The sequence below is a fragment of the Suncus etruscus genome, chromosome 2 (genome assembly GCF_024139225.1).
Source record: "Suncus etruscus isolate mSunEtr1 chromosome 2, mSunEtr1.pri.cur, whole genome shotgun sequence".
Lineage (NCBI taxonomy): Eukaryota > Metazoa > Chordata > Mammalia > Eulipotyphla > Soricidae > Suncus > Suncus etruscus.
Window position 1 is genome coordinate 69,049,262 of NC_064849.1, and position 14,617 is coordinate 69,063,878.

General features: G+C 39.6%; 2 protein-coding genes across 5 annotated transcripts in view; both read left to right on the forward strand.

Moving 5' to 3' along the window:
* Positions 1–14,617, forward strand: part of LOC126001426 (ribonuclease pancreatic-like) — a 459,609-nt gene that overhangs the window by 270,591 nt on the left and 174,401 nt on the right. The gene's annotated exons all lie outside the window — the stretch shown is intronic.
* LOC126001424 (ribonuclease pancreatic-like) overlaps positions 1–14,617 on the forward strand; it is a 260,537-nt gene that overhangs the window by 162,223 nt on the left and 83,697 nt on the right. The window lies entirely within an intron of this gene.

A 14,617-nucleotide genomic window follows, 5' to 3' on the forward strand; every position in this document is an offset into this window, starting at 1 on the left:
AATCATACAGCACCTTTAAATAATTACATACACTTCAAAAACGAATTTCTAGGGGCTGGAGCAATAGCACAGTGGTAGGGCATTTGCCCTTGCATGCGGACTGACCCAGGACAGACCTGGGTTTGATACCCGGCTTCCAATATGGTCCCCCAAGCTAGGAGCAATTTCTGAGCACATAGCCAGGAGTAACCCTAGCATCACCAGGTGTGGCCCAAAAACAAAACAAAAAGACAAAAACAAAAACTTTAAAAAATTGCCAAGCAGTTCCTTGTTAGCTGCAAAACCCATTGCAACATCCCTATTTCCCCAGTGTTTGGTGATGTATGATGATGGGAGAGGAGAGGGATAGGGGCTCAATTTCTAGAATCAGTTCAATAGTGCTTCTAAATTAACATTCTAATTAATAAAAGTCTCCTAAATGTAGTTCAGACATTTTTCAAGGTCAAATTCAAGTCAACCTGAAAAAAGTGTATTCGTGAATATGAGGAAAGGCACGTTCAGCTGAAACAGTATTCAGTACACATAATACTGAGAAGTTTACACTGCTGCTTCTTACTTGTAGACAACATCTCCTTTTCCTGAATGCTCACATTCTGTCCATGAAATGGGAAAACATAACGTAGAAGAAGCTGATGGTAGTTTAGTCATGCATGCCCCTAGGCCATCCCATTGACTGTTGGAGACATAAATAAGGGTACACTCAAGAACAAAGGACTTCACTTCCCATCTGCCCATCAAGACCAGAGTACGAAAATTACAGTGAAGTTCCAGGTGAGGGAGGCCCCTGGTAGGCCTGGGACAGTCTCACTTTGGTAAGAATCACCCTTATTTAATGTCCAAGTAGGAGCATCCAGCCAGGATTGGGTTCTCATGGCCCACTATAGTCCACGGAGCAGTTTTTTAGATTTTTCCCCAAAGTGTAAGAAAGGGATGGCAAAAGAGATCTAGTGAAAACACAGACTTTCTCTCATGCCTCCTTTACTTTTTAACTTCAGTAATGCAGATTTATAAATTTTTGTTGTGATTTTGGGTCAAAGTTACCCAAAGCTCAGTATCTACTCTTATCACAGTACCCCAAGTGTACTTGAGGAGCATGTGGTGGCAGCAATTAAACTGAGGCCTCTTGCATGCAGTGCCTGTGTTCAGTCCATTGAGATATATCTCAGATCCCTAATATTTTTGAATTATTTTTTAATATTTTTAATATTTTGGGGTTTTTTTGGGGGGAATCACACCCACAGCACTCAGAGATTACTCCTGGCTCTATGCTCAGAAATTGCTCCTGGCAGACTCGGGGGACCATATGGGGTGCTGGGATTCAAACCACCATCTTTGTGCATGCAAGGTAAACACTCTACCTCCATGCTATGTCTCTGGTCCCAGATCCCTAATTTTTTTAATTTTAATTTTGGTTGGGACAGGAGGTACTGGAGATCAGTCGCACATCCTCCAGCATACAAAGCATGCACTGTAATGCAAACCTATTAATATTTGTAGGAAAACATGTGCATAGGTATTAAGGTGATCTTAGAATTTCCTGTGTGATAATATTTGATGGTTGTAATGTGGTTATGTAGGCAAGAATACTTATAATTTAAAAAGCAAATAGTAATCATAGTATTAAGAGATAGAGGACCTAATTACTCTTAAATAGTTTATAAATGTTCAAAATTGGGGAATGCAGACAAAGCATTCCCTAATTGTTATGCACTATTTCTGAAACATATTATAAAATGTGCCATCTACATTTTTTCAATGAAGTACATTAAAAAAAACTTCATTTTATATCGAACAATTTAGTAAAACATTCCTTCTCCTGTCAATAATAAAATTAATAAAATTGAAAAAAGCACATTTGTCTTGAGGCTTGTAGTTTCTAAGCTCATATACATTCATCCTAGCATAGGAGCCCTTTAGCCTTAATGAGGTTTTTCTTATTTTGCTGTCTGTGAGTCTGTATCTCTGCACATTTCTCTTCAAGAATGGGGTGGGTGGGTTGAGCAATAGTACAGTAGGTAAGACACAATGCCTTGTAGGCAGCCAAACTAAATTAGATCCCCATCACCACATATTGTGCCCTGATCCCTGATAGAAATGATTCCTGAGCTCAAAGTCAGACAAACTCTGAGCATCTCCTGGAGAGGCCCAAAAATACAAATAAAAAAGAACTTGGTGGAGAAGATAGTATTTGAAGGAAAATGAAGAAAACCTGTCTAAGTAATCTTATAGTTTTCCTAAAATCTAGCTAAACTATTAGTCTCTAAGTCCTATTTAGCTAAACTGTTAGTCTCTAGGGTCTAAAATTCATTGTCCCTGTGCTGTTCCCAGGCCCCTCTGGCTCTAAGAACCCCTGCAGCTAAGTAATAAAGCAATTCCTTACCATTTCTAGGGCCCACTGATGCTAAAGGCATCTGACATTGTCCTGCTGATCCTAGGTTTCCAGGCACCTCCACCCCCACCCTCCCTTAATGACAGCCAGGCTATAACTCAATTTCTGGTGCCAGAGAAATTTCGGAGAAAGATGCTAACCACATCTCTGAAATTTCACCAGGATGTGAACTGATGTAAGTGGGCCCAAGGGAAGGGGGGCCTATGATGTGAATTAGAATTTATGTTTATGTAGGCCTGTGGAATGTTTGAACTATCTCCTTTTGTATGTTTGAAATATCACCTTTTGTAGTTTTGTGTAGCTGACAAGAGATGTAATGGAATGATCTGAAGAGTATATAAGCAGCTTGAAACTTTGGGCCAGGGTCGCTCTCTAAAGAGGTGGTCCTGGCGCACCAGAAATAAAGTCTGCTTGCTTCAATTTGTGAGTCTCCTGTTATTTCCTTGGTCACAAAGCCACTTGCTCCTGAACAGTATTTTCATGATGCCAGGCAGTACAAAGATCCTTCATGGACAAAAGAAAAAAAGAGAGAGAGAGAAACAATGGTGTAAAGAGATAGTACAATGATTAGGGTTTCTTGTTTTACACAGTTGACCTGGGTTTTTCCAGGAAGGAAGGAAGGAAGGAAGGAAGGAAGGAAGGAAGGAAGCAAGGAAGGAAGAAAAGGAAGGAAGGAAGGAAAAAAAGGAAGGAAGGAAGGAAGGAAGGAAGGACGGAAGGAAGGAAGGAAAGGAAGGAAGAAAGGAAGAAAGGAAGAAAGGAAGAAAAGAAGAAAGGAAGAAAGGAAGAAAGGAAGAAAGAAAGAAAGGAAGAAAGAAAGAAAGGAAGAAAGAAAGAAAGGAAGAAAGAAAGAAAAAGAAAGAAAGAAAGAAAGAAAGAAAGAAAGAAAGAAAGAAAGAAAGAAAGAAAGAAGAAAGAAAGAAAGAAAGAAAGAAAGAAAGAAAGAAAGAAAGAAAGAAAGAAAGAAAGAAAGGAAGAAAGGAAGAAAGGAAGAAAAGAAAGAAAGGAGAAAGAAAGAAAGAAGAAGAAAGGAAGAAAGGAAGAAAGGAAGAAAGGAAGAAGTGAAAGAAAGGAAGAAAGAAAAGAAAGAAAGAAAAGAAAAGAAAGAAAAGAAAGAAAGAAAGAAAGAAAGAAAGAAAGAAAGAAAGAAAGAAAGAAAAGAAAGAAGAAAGAAAGCAAAGAAAGAAAAGAAAGAAAGAAGGAAAGAAAGAAGGAAGAAGGAAAGAAGGAAAGAAGGAAAGAAGGAAAGAAGGAAAAGAAAGAAGGAAAGAAGAAGGAAGGAAAGAAAGAAAGAAAAAAAAAGAAAGAGAAGAAAGAAAAGAAACACAAGAAAGAAAAAGAAAGAAAGAAAAAGAAAGAAAGAGAAAACAGAAGCATAAGTAAGCTATGACTGAAACAGAAAAATCAGGATAGGAGATTATTTTTTATCATCACCTGGTGAGGTTTGACTTTAGTCTGTACCTTGTAAAAAGGACAGATCACTATAGGATATTAATTAAAATAAAGAGGGGCAGTTCTTCTGTTTCTCTTCAATGGTATGTTGGGGGCTCTGGGAAGGACAGCTGGCCATAGGCCCCCTGGGCTGACCACTTAGTCCAGGGGACTGAGATCCCCCCCACGCCAGAGTGGCCTTCAGTGCCACGTCTGGTAAATCGGGCCCTGGCGGGACAGTGGGGGAGACAAATTCCTCCTCTATGGATCCACAAACTACAGAGGCAGGCTGCACCCAGAAGATTCCACATGCCAGTTCTTCTGTTTCTCTTCAGCTGGTACGTAGGGGGCTCTGGACAGGACAGCTAGCCATAGGCCCCCTGCGCTGACCACTTAGTCCCGGGACTGAGATCCCCCCCCACGCCAGAGTGGTCTTCAGGGCCATGCCAGGTAAATCGGGCCCTGGGGGGAATGTGGGGGAGACAAATTCCTCCACTATGCATACTGGACCCCATTCAGGAGTTCTTTTCTTCCTACTATTAATTTTTAAAGCATATATACTTTTTTAACAATCCCAAAAAATATTCTTAATTCTCGACTGTTTCTAGGGAAAAAAATGGAATTCCCTAGATTTGGAGGATAATATTCAAATAGGTCCCTAAAATCAGTGTATATGTAGACTTGATTTACCTTACAATGGTCCTCTCTGACTGCCAAGCCTAATCCATAAACAATTCATCTGTACAATGTTTATAGCCCCTCTTATATATTTCCCCTCCTCCACACCAGAGCCCCTTCTACTCCCTCATCACCCAATCAGATTCGTATCTTCCCCCTTTTTTTAAAAAAATATTTTAATATATTTTATTTTACTTAAACCCCCTTGATTACATATATGATTGTGTTTGGGTTTTCAGTCATGTAAAGAACACCACCCATCACCAGTGCAACATTCCCATCACCAACATCCCAAATCTCCCTCCTCCCCACCCACCCCCGCCTGTACTGTAGGACAGGCTTTCCATTTCCCTCATACATTACCATTAATAGGACAGTTCAGAATGTAGTTATTTCTCTAACTAAACTCATCACTCTTTGTGGTGATCTTGGAACTTCCAGCTCTTTTTCTCTTTTGTGTCTGAAAATTATTATTGCAAGAATGTCTTTCGTTTTTCTTAAAACCCTTAAGTTTTGAGTGAGACCATTCTATGTTTTTCTCTCTCTCTCTCTGACTTATTTCACTCAGCATAATAGATTCCGTGTACATCCATGTATAGGATGTATAGGATGTATAGGATGAAAATTATTATTGCAAGAATGTCTTTCGTTTTTCTTAAAACCCTTAAGTTTTGAGTGAGACCATTCTATGTTTTTCTCTCTCTCTCTCTGACTTATTTCACTCAGCATAATAGATTCCCGTGTACATCCATGTATAGGAAAATTTTATGACTTCATCTCTCCTGACAGCTGCATAATATTCATTGTGTATATGTACCACATTTTCTTTTTTTTTATTCAAAAAAAAGACGATGCTATTTCCTTCTTTTTTCTTTCTTTTTAAGTTTTTGAAGCAGTGTCATTTTTTTATTTAAACACCTTGATTACATACATGATTGTGTTTGGGTTTCAGTCATATAAAGAAACACCACCCATCACCAGTGCAACATCCCATCACCAATGTCCCAAGTCTCCCTCCTCCCCATCCGACCCACGCCTGTACTCTAATACAGGTTCTCAATTTCCCTCATACATTCTCATTATTAGGACAGTTCAAAATGTAGTTATTTATCTAACTAAACTCATCACTCTTTGTGGTGAGCTTCCTGAGGTGAGCGGGAACTTCCAGCTCTTTTCCCTTTTGTGTCTGAAAATTATTATTGCAAGAATGTCTTTCATTTTTCTTAAAACCCATAGATAGTGAGACCATTCTGCGTTTTTCTTTCTCTCTCTGACTTATTTCATTCAGCATAATAGATTCTGTGTACATCCATGTATAGGAAAATTTCATGACTTCATCTCTCCTGACAGCTGCATAATATTCCATTGTGTATATGTACCACAGTTTCTTTAGCCATTCCTCTGTTGAAGGGCATCTTGGTTGTTTCCAGAGTCTTGCTATGGTAAATAGTGCTGCAATGAATATAGATGTAAGGAAGGGGTTTTTGTATTGTATTTTTGAGTTCCTAGGGTATATTCCTAGGAGTGGTATAGCTGGATCATATGGGAGCTCGATTTCCAGTTTTTGGAGGAATCTCCATATCGCTTTCCATAAAGGTTGAACTAGACGGCATTCCCACCAGCAGTGGATAAGAGTTCCTTTCTCCCCACATCCCCGCCAACACTGTTTATTCTCATTCTTTGTGATCTGTGCCATTCTCTGTGGTGTGAGGTGGTATCTCATCGTTGTTTTGATTTGCATTCTCCCTGATGATTAGTGATGTGGGAGCACTTTTTCATGTGTCTTTTGGCCATGTGTATTTCTTCTTTGTCAACGTGTCTGTTCATTTCTTCTCCCCATTTTTTGATGGGGATTAGATGTTTTTTCCTTGTAAGTTCTGTCAGTGCCTTGTATATTTTGGAGATTAGCCCCTTATCTGATGGGTATTGGGTGAATAGTTTCTCCCACTCAGTGGGTGGCTCTTGTATCTTGGGCACTATTTCCTTTGAGGTGCAGAAGCATCTCAGCTTAATATATTCCCATCTGTTAGTTTCTGCTTTCACTTGCTGGGAGAGTGCAGTTTCTTCCTTGAAGATGCCTTTAGCCTCAATGTCCTGGAGTGTTTTACCTACGTGTTGTTCTATATATCTTATGGTTTTGGGTCTGATATCGAGGTCTTTAATCCATTTGGAGTTTACCTTCGTACATGATGTTAGCTGGGGATCTAAGTTCAATTTTTTGTAAGTGGCTACCCAGTTGTGCCAACACCACTTGTTGAACAGGCTTTCTTTGTTCCATTTAGGATTTTTTGCTCCTTTATCAAAAATTAGGTGATTGTATGTCTGGGGAACATTCTCTGAGTATTCAAGCTTATTCCACTGATCTGAGGGCCTGTCCTTATTCCAATACCATGCTGGTTTGATAACTATTGCTTTGTAGTAAAGTTTAAAGTTGGGGAAAGTAATTCCTCCCATATTCTTTTTCCCAATGATTGCTTTAGCTATTCGAGGGTGTTTATTGTTCCAAATAAATTTCAAAAGTGCCTGATCCACTTCATTGAAGAATGTCATGGGTATCTTTAGGGGGATCGCATTAAATCTGTACAGTGCTTTGGGGAGTATTGCCATTTTAATGATGTTAATCCTGCCAATCCATAACCAGGGTATGTGCTTCCATTTCCGCGTGTCCTCTCTTATTTCTTGGAGCAGAGTTTTATAGTTTTCTTTGTATAGGTCCTTCACATTTTTAGTCAAGTTGATTCCAAGATATTTGAGTTTGTGTGACACTATAGTGAATGGAGTTGTTTTCTTAATGTCCATTTCTTCCTTATTAGTATTGGTGTATAGAAAGGCCATTGATTTTTGTGTGTTAATTTTGTAGCCTGCCACCTTGCTGTATGAGTCTATTGTTTCTAGAAGCTTTTTGGTAGAGTCTTTAGGGTTTTCTAAGTAGAGTATCATGTCATCTGCAAACTGTGAGAGCTTGACTTCTTCCTTTCCTATCTGGATTCCCTTGATATCTTTTTCTTGCCTAATCGCTATAGCGAGTACTTCCAGTGCTATGTTGAATAGGAGTGGTGAGAGAGGACAGTCTTGCCTTGTGCCAGAATTTAGAGGAAAGGCTTTCAGTTTTTCTCCATTGAGGACAATATTTGCTTCTGGCTTGTGGTAGATGGCCTTAACTATATTGAGAAAGGTTCCTTCCATTCCCATCTTGCTGAGAGTTTTGATCAAGAATGGGTGTTGGACCTTGTCAAATGCTTTCTCTGCGTGTATTGATATGATCATGTGATTTTTATTTTTCTTGCTGTTGATGTTGTGTATTATGTTGATAGATTTACGGATGTTAAACCAGCCTTGCATTCCTGGAATGAAACCTACTTGATCGTAGTGGATGATCTTCTTAATGAGGCATTGAATCCTATTTGCCAGGATTTTGTTGAAGATCTTTGCCTCTGCATTCATCAGCGATATTGGTCTGTAATTTTCTTTTTTTGTACCATCTCTGTCTGGTTTAGGTATCAAGGTGATGTTGGCTTCATAAAAGCTATTTGGAAGTTTTCCTGTTTTTTTAATTTCATGAAAGAGTCTTGCCAGGATTGGTAGTATTTCCTCTTGAAAGATTTGAAAGAATTCATTAGTAAATCCATCTGGACCTGGGCTTTTGTTTTTGGGCAGACATTTGATTACTTTCTTAATTTCCTCAATAGTAATGTGTGTGTTTAGATATGCTACATCCTCTTCATTCAATCGTGGAAGATTATAAGATTCCAAGAATTTATCCATTTCTTCCAGGTTTTCATTTTTAGTGGCATAGAGTTTCTCAAAGTAGTTTCTGATTACCCTTTGAATCTCTACCATATCAGTAGTGATCTCTCCTTTTTCATTCCTAATACGAGTTATCAAGTTTCTCTCTCTTTCTTTCTTTGTTAGTTTTGCCAGTGGTCTATCAATCTTGTTTATTTTTTCAAAGAACCAACTTCTGCTTTCATTGATCTTTTGGATAGTTTTTTGGGTTTCCACTTCATTGATTTCTGCTCTCAGCTTTGTTATTTCCTTCTGCCTCCCTATTTTTGGATCCTTTTGTTGAGCACTTTCTAATTCTATGAGCTGCGTCATTAAGCTATTCAGGTATGCCCCTTCTTCTTTCCTGATGTGTGCTTGCAAAGCTATAAATTTTCCTCTCAGTACTGCTTTTGCTGTGTCCCATAGGTTCTGATAGTTTTTGTCTCCATTGTCATTGGTTTTCAGGAAGGTTTTGATTTCCTCTTTGATTTCATCTCGGACCCACTGATTATTCAGTATGAGGCTATTTAACTTCCAGGTGTTAAAATTTTTCTTCTGTGTCCCTTTGTAGTTCATATATAATTTCAGGGCTTTGTGGTCAGCAAAGGCAGCCTGCAAAATTTCTATCCTCTTGATATTATGGAGGTATGTTTTATGTGCTAACATGTAGTCTATCCTGGAGAATGTGCCATGTACATTAGAGAAAAATGTGTATCCAGGCTTCTGGGGGTGGTGTGTCCTGTATATATCTACTAGGCCTCTTTCTTCCATTTCTCTCCTCAGGTCTAGTATATTCTTGTTGGGTTTCAGTCTGGTTGACCTGTCTAGTGTTGACAATGCCGTGTTGAGGTCTCCCACAATTATTGTGTTGTTATTGATATTATTTTTCAGATTTGTCAACAGTTGTATTAAATATTTTGCTGGCCCCTCATTCAGTGCATATATGTTTAGGAGGGTGATTTCTTCCTGCTGTACATATCCCTTGATTAATACAAAATGTCCATCTTTGTCACTTACAACTTTTCTAAGTATAAAGTTTGCATCATCTGATATTAGTATGGCCACTCCTGCTTTTTTTTTTTTTGGGTGTTGTTTGCTTGGATGATTTTCCTCCAGCCTTTTATTTTGAGTCTATGTTTGTTCTGACTATTCAGGTGCATTTCTTGTAGGCAGCAGAAGGTTGGATTGAGTTTTTTGATCCATTTAGCCACTCTGTGTCTCTTAACTGGTGCATTTAGTCCATTGACATTGAGAGAAAGAATTGTCCTGGGAGTTAGTGCCATCTTTATATTAAAGTTTGGTGTGTCTGTTGGTAAGCCTTGTCTTAAAGTATGCCGTTCAGTTTTTCTTTTAAGAATGGTTTTGAGTCTGTGAAGTTTTTGAGCTGTTGTTTGTCTGTAAAACTATGTATTGTTCCTTCAAACCTGAAAGTGTGTTTTGCTGGGTGCAGTATTCTAGGCGAAGCATTTATTTCATTGAGTTTTGTCACTATGTCCCACCACTGCCTTCTGGCCTTGAGTGTTTCTGGTGACAGGTCTGCAGTAAATCTCAAGGATGTTCCCTTGAATGTAATTTCTCTTTTCGATCTTGCTGCTTTCAGAATTCTGTCTCTATCTATGGGATTCGTCATTGTGACTAGGATGTGTCTTGGGGTGTTTTTTCTTGGGTCTCTTTTAGTTGGCACTCTTCGGGCATGCAGGATTTGATCGCATGTATTCATTATCTCTGGTAGTTTCTCTTTAATGATGTTCTTGACTGTTGATTCTTCCTGGAGATTTTCTTCCTGAGTCTCTGGGACTCCAATGATTCTTAAGTTGTTTCTGTTGAGCTTATCATAGACTTCTATTTTCATCTGTTCCCATTCTTTGAGTAATTTTTCCATTGTTTGATCATTTGCTTTGAGGCTTTTTTCCAATTTCTTCTGCTGTATGTAATTGTTATGCATCTCATCTTCCAGTGTACTGATTCTATCCTCAGCTGCTGTTAACCTGTGGGAAATCTCAACCATGTTTTTCTTCAATTCATCTACTGAGTTTTTCAGACCTATTATTTGATCTCAAATTTCTGTTTGGAGTTTTCTCATTTCTATCTTCATATTCTCCTGATTCTTATTAGTGTTCTCTTCTATACTTTGTTTGAGTTCTTTGAACATGTTCCATATTGCAACTCTAAACTCCTTATCTGAGAGACTGACTAGGTGGTTGGTCAGGCTCAAGTCATCAGAGTTGCCATCTTCATTCTCTATGTCTGGCGCTGGCCCGTGTTGTTTCCCCATTGTCACACTAGTATTGCGGGTTTTTCTACGTGTTGTGGTTGTATTCATCGGCTAAATGTTGTGCACCGTCGCGAAGGGGAGCGGAGCAACCGTGCTCCTCTGGTTCCTTCCTTTCTGGGCGTGTGGACTCACCTCCACAGAAGGCTCACGGGAAGGCAGGCTGGCAGATGAGCCGCACCCAGGATGAAATCAGGCCGAAAATGCAGGACAGCAGAGTAGAGAGGCAGAAGGGTGCTGGCATCTGAGATCCAGCGGAGTTCAATGGCTCCTCCCTTTCTGGGCGTGTCGACTCACCTCCCCGGAAGGCTCACGGGAAGGCAGGCTCCCCGGAAGGCTCACAGGAAGGCAGGCTGGCTGATGAGCCGCACCCAGGATGAAATCAGGCCGAAAATACAGGACAGCAGAGTAGAGAGGCAGAAGGGTGCTGGCATATGAGATCCAGCGGTGTTCAGTGGCTCCTCCCTTTCTGGGCGTGTGGACTCACCTCCACGGAAGGCTCACGGGAAGGCAGGCTCCCTGGAAGGCTCACAGGAATGCAGGCTGGCTGATGAGCCACACCCAGGATGAAATCAGGTTGAAAATGCAGGACAGCAGAGTAGAGAGGCAGAAGGGTGCTAGCATCTGAGATCCAGCGGAGTTCAGTGGCTCCTCCCTTTCTGGGCATGTCGACTCACCTCCACGAAAGGCTCATGGGAAGGCAGGCTCCCCGGAAGGCTCACGGGAAGGCAGGCTGCAGATGAGCCACCCCCAGGATGAAATCAGGCCGAAAATGCAGGACAGCCAAGAAGAGAGGCAGAAGTGTGCTGGCGTCTGAGATCCAGCGGAGTTCAGTGGCCCATTATCTTCCCCTTAATTAACCCTCTTTACCCTCAGTTCTTTAATTTGTTAGGCACCAAGACCGACCTCTTGCCCCAACAGATTCTGCCCTTTCACACACCCCTACAAAGCCCATTATTACTCCTTAACTCTATCACCCCCAACCATCAGTACCCCACATTTACCCTTTTTACTACACATTTTTAATCACAGACCAAAGTCGTGCATTGGATTTAACAACCCCCAACTGTTTCAAAAGACATAAAATGGACACATGTCTTTTTGAATATTTTATGTGTATTTTCTTTAACTGCTCTAACTCGTTCTAAATATTCTTTTACCATGACGATTCTACCCACTTTTTATCTTGTCTTCTCTCTATGAGCTGTTCAATAAGGAATTTTGGTGGAAGAGTTCCTCAGTTTAATGCTTATAATTGAACCATGCCATGGGGATTGTTTGACTTGTTCTTATGGCCCCCATATGCGCTGATAACGCCACTTGGCATTGTTCCTTGTTTGCATAGGCACATTAAATTGGGAAAATACTATGCACACAAATAAGTCCTTATTTAATAGAGATTGGAACACACAAATCTCGTAGTGCAATGGGACCTTACAACCTGAATATTGATATAATGAATTGGCATAGGGCTCAGAAGAATTGGCATCTTCCATTCACCCCGAATCAGGGAAGCTAACTATAAAACATCCAATGTTTTTTATAACAACACCTGGAAGCAATCCTCTACCAGGGAAGACCCTACCATGGCTCTGACATCGACCTGCTCAAAAGAGACTTCTCTTACCACTGAGAAAACTTGACAATAACAACTTAATTGTGAGTTGAAACGAGAGGATGCTCTGCACCATCCTGACTGCAATATAGGATATGCAGATTCCAGGATCTTCAATACAGAAGCATGATACCAACAACAACAGAGACTGTGTGAAAAATAAAAGTGTATTGGCACTACAGACAATGACCTGGATTGGACAAACTAGTTTGCCTGGAGTCTAGAGTTGGTCTTATGCCAGGAAACTTCAGGGGTAGGGTCTCCTTGTATTTAGGCGAAGGCTTTTCCTTTCCATGTCCCTCATATTTTGGTGGGCCTATACAAACAATAATTGCCACTATAACACTGTTTTTACTGTGCTACTTGAACTCTAATCCTTAAGAAAAACAACCCACTTAAACTGTTGAGGTTAACTTAAACTAATATGCATGTGCATGAAAATGTAAAAAAGTACTTTGTCTTCAATGTTTAAGGAGTTACATAAGTTTTATGGCTTTAGATTGCTTTGTGTGCTGCTAAGAAATATTATGTTCTATAATCTGGGGGCTTGAGGGTCAAAGTAATTTTACATGGGTTCTGTTTTATTTTTCTAAATGTTCTCGGCTGAAAGTTCAAAGTTAAGATATCAGCAATGGGACTACTGAGAATTCTGTTTATGGGTAGTTGTCCTTGCACTGTAACTTTACCTTGTTCTCTTTCTTTGCATCTTTGTTTTCATAATTTAAAATAAAAAAATAATAAAAAAATAAAGAGGGAATGTTGCACTGATGAAGGTGGGGGTATCCTGTTTATGTAACTTTACCTTGTTCTCTTTCTTTGCACCTTTGTTCTCATAAATAATAAAAAAATAAAGAGGGAATGTTGCACTGATGAAGGGGGGGTATCCTGTTTATGACTGAAACCCAACTACAAACATACTTGTAATCATGGAGCTTAATTTAAGATTTATATAGTTTAAAAAAAAAGAAATCACCTAAATGGGTCATGCCACTAACTATAGAAATTTTTTTTATAAAAATTATCTTGTAGGGGCTGGGGAGATAGCTTCAAGGATGGGAAATCCTTTCACAAGTGGGAAGGAGACTCAGATTCTATTCTCACTCAGCACTGCTGTGTCCTGGAGCATCCTCGAGAACAGCATGCTAAAAATAGTCCCTGGAGCACTGGCTGTGACCCAAACACCACATAAAAGACTTTTTCCTCTTAATAAATGGTCTTACAAATGAAAAATAAATAAATAAAAAGGACAGATCACAAAACTCAGATGAGAACTGTGTGGCTCTACTCTGGTTGATTCTTTCTTCCCTGTCTTTATTTCTATATCCCCCTATTAATACCTTGCATTCCTGTGTTTTCTTGTTATTCTCTATACCAGCAATAACTGAAAATATTAATTTACTGTCAGTTTTAGGAATCTATTTTCCATGAGCTCTGCCATTTTTACCCAATAACAACCTTGTTTTCTAGAGTTTGTCAAAGGCTTTTCTCATAAATAGCTCCTAATGATAAAATGTTTCACAATTGTGTGGGTCTTTGGCTCAGTTAGAGCCTATAGATAGGGATATGGGAACACTGTACATTCACTGTGACAAGATCATGATGAGAAGGTCCCCAGAAGTGACACAGAAGAAGATAAGTTGGCCATTAAAGATACAGGTCACCATTCTGAGGTATACCAATTTGCACAAATTTACCTTTTTTTTTGGTTTTTAGGCTACACTCAGTGATACTGAGGAGGTACTTCTGGTTCTACAATCAGAAATTACTCCTGCCAGGGACCTGAACAATACTACAGCATTTGCCCTTTATGCAACAAATCAGGGTTTGAGCCTTCCAGGAGTGATTTCTGAGTGTAAAGCCAGGAGTAATCCCTGAGTACTGTTGAATGTGGCCCCCAAAAACAAAACAAAAGAAAAAGAAACATGGCATTCGGGACCATAAACTATCTGAGAGTATTTAGTCCCTTATCTCTTAATATTGGTTGGCTCTGCTCTGGTTGGTGATCATATGGGTTGCCTGGAATTGAAACAAATGACTGCATGCAAGGCAAAAGACTATCTGCTGTGTTATCACTCCAATTCAAAAAAATTTACTTTTAATTAAGTTTTTTTATAATTCCATTACCATCTACTTATATCAAACAATATTAAGTAAAGTTTTGTACCTGCTAAGGAGCAGCTTTCAGGGAGGGTGATAAGCTGGTGACAAGGGTAGAGGGAATATTACATGAGTGGTGGGATTGGTATTGGAATATTAGAAGTAAATGTATTATGAGTAATTCTGTAAACCATGGTGTTTAAAATTTAAAGTTTTATTTTAAACGTTTGTTTATTTGTTTGTTTGGGGGTCACACCCAGAGACACTCAGGGGTTACTTCTGTCTACATGCTCTAAATCACTCCTGTCTAACAGGACCATAGAGAAAGCTGGGGATAGAACGGAGGTCCATCCTGGGTCAGCTGTGTACA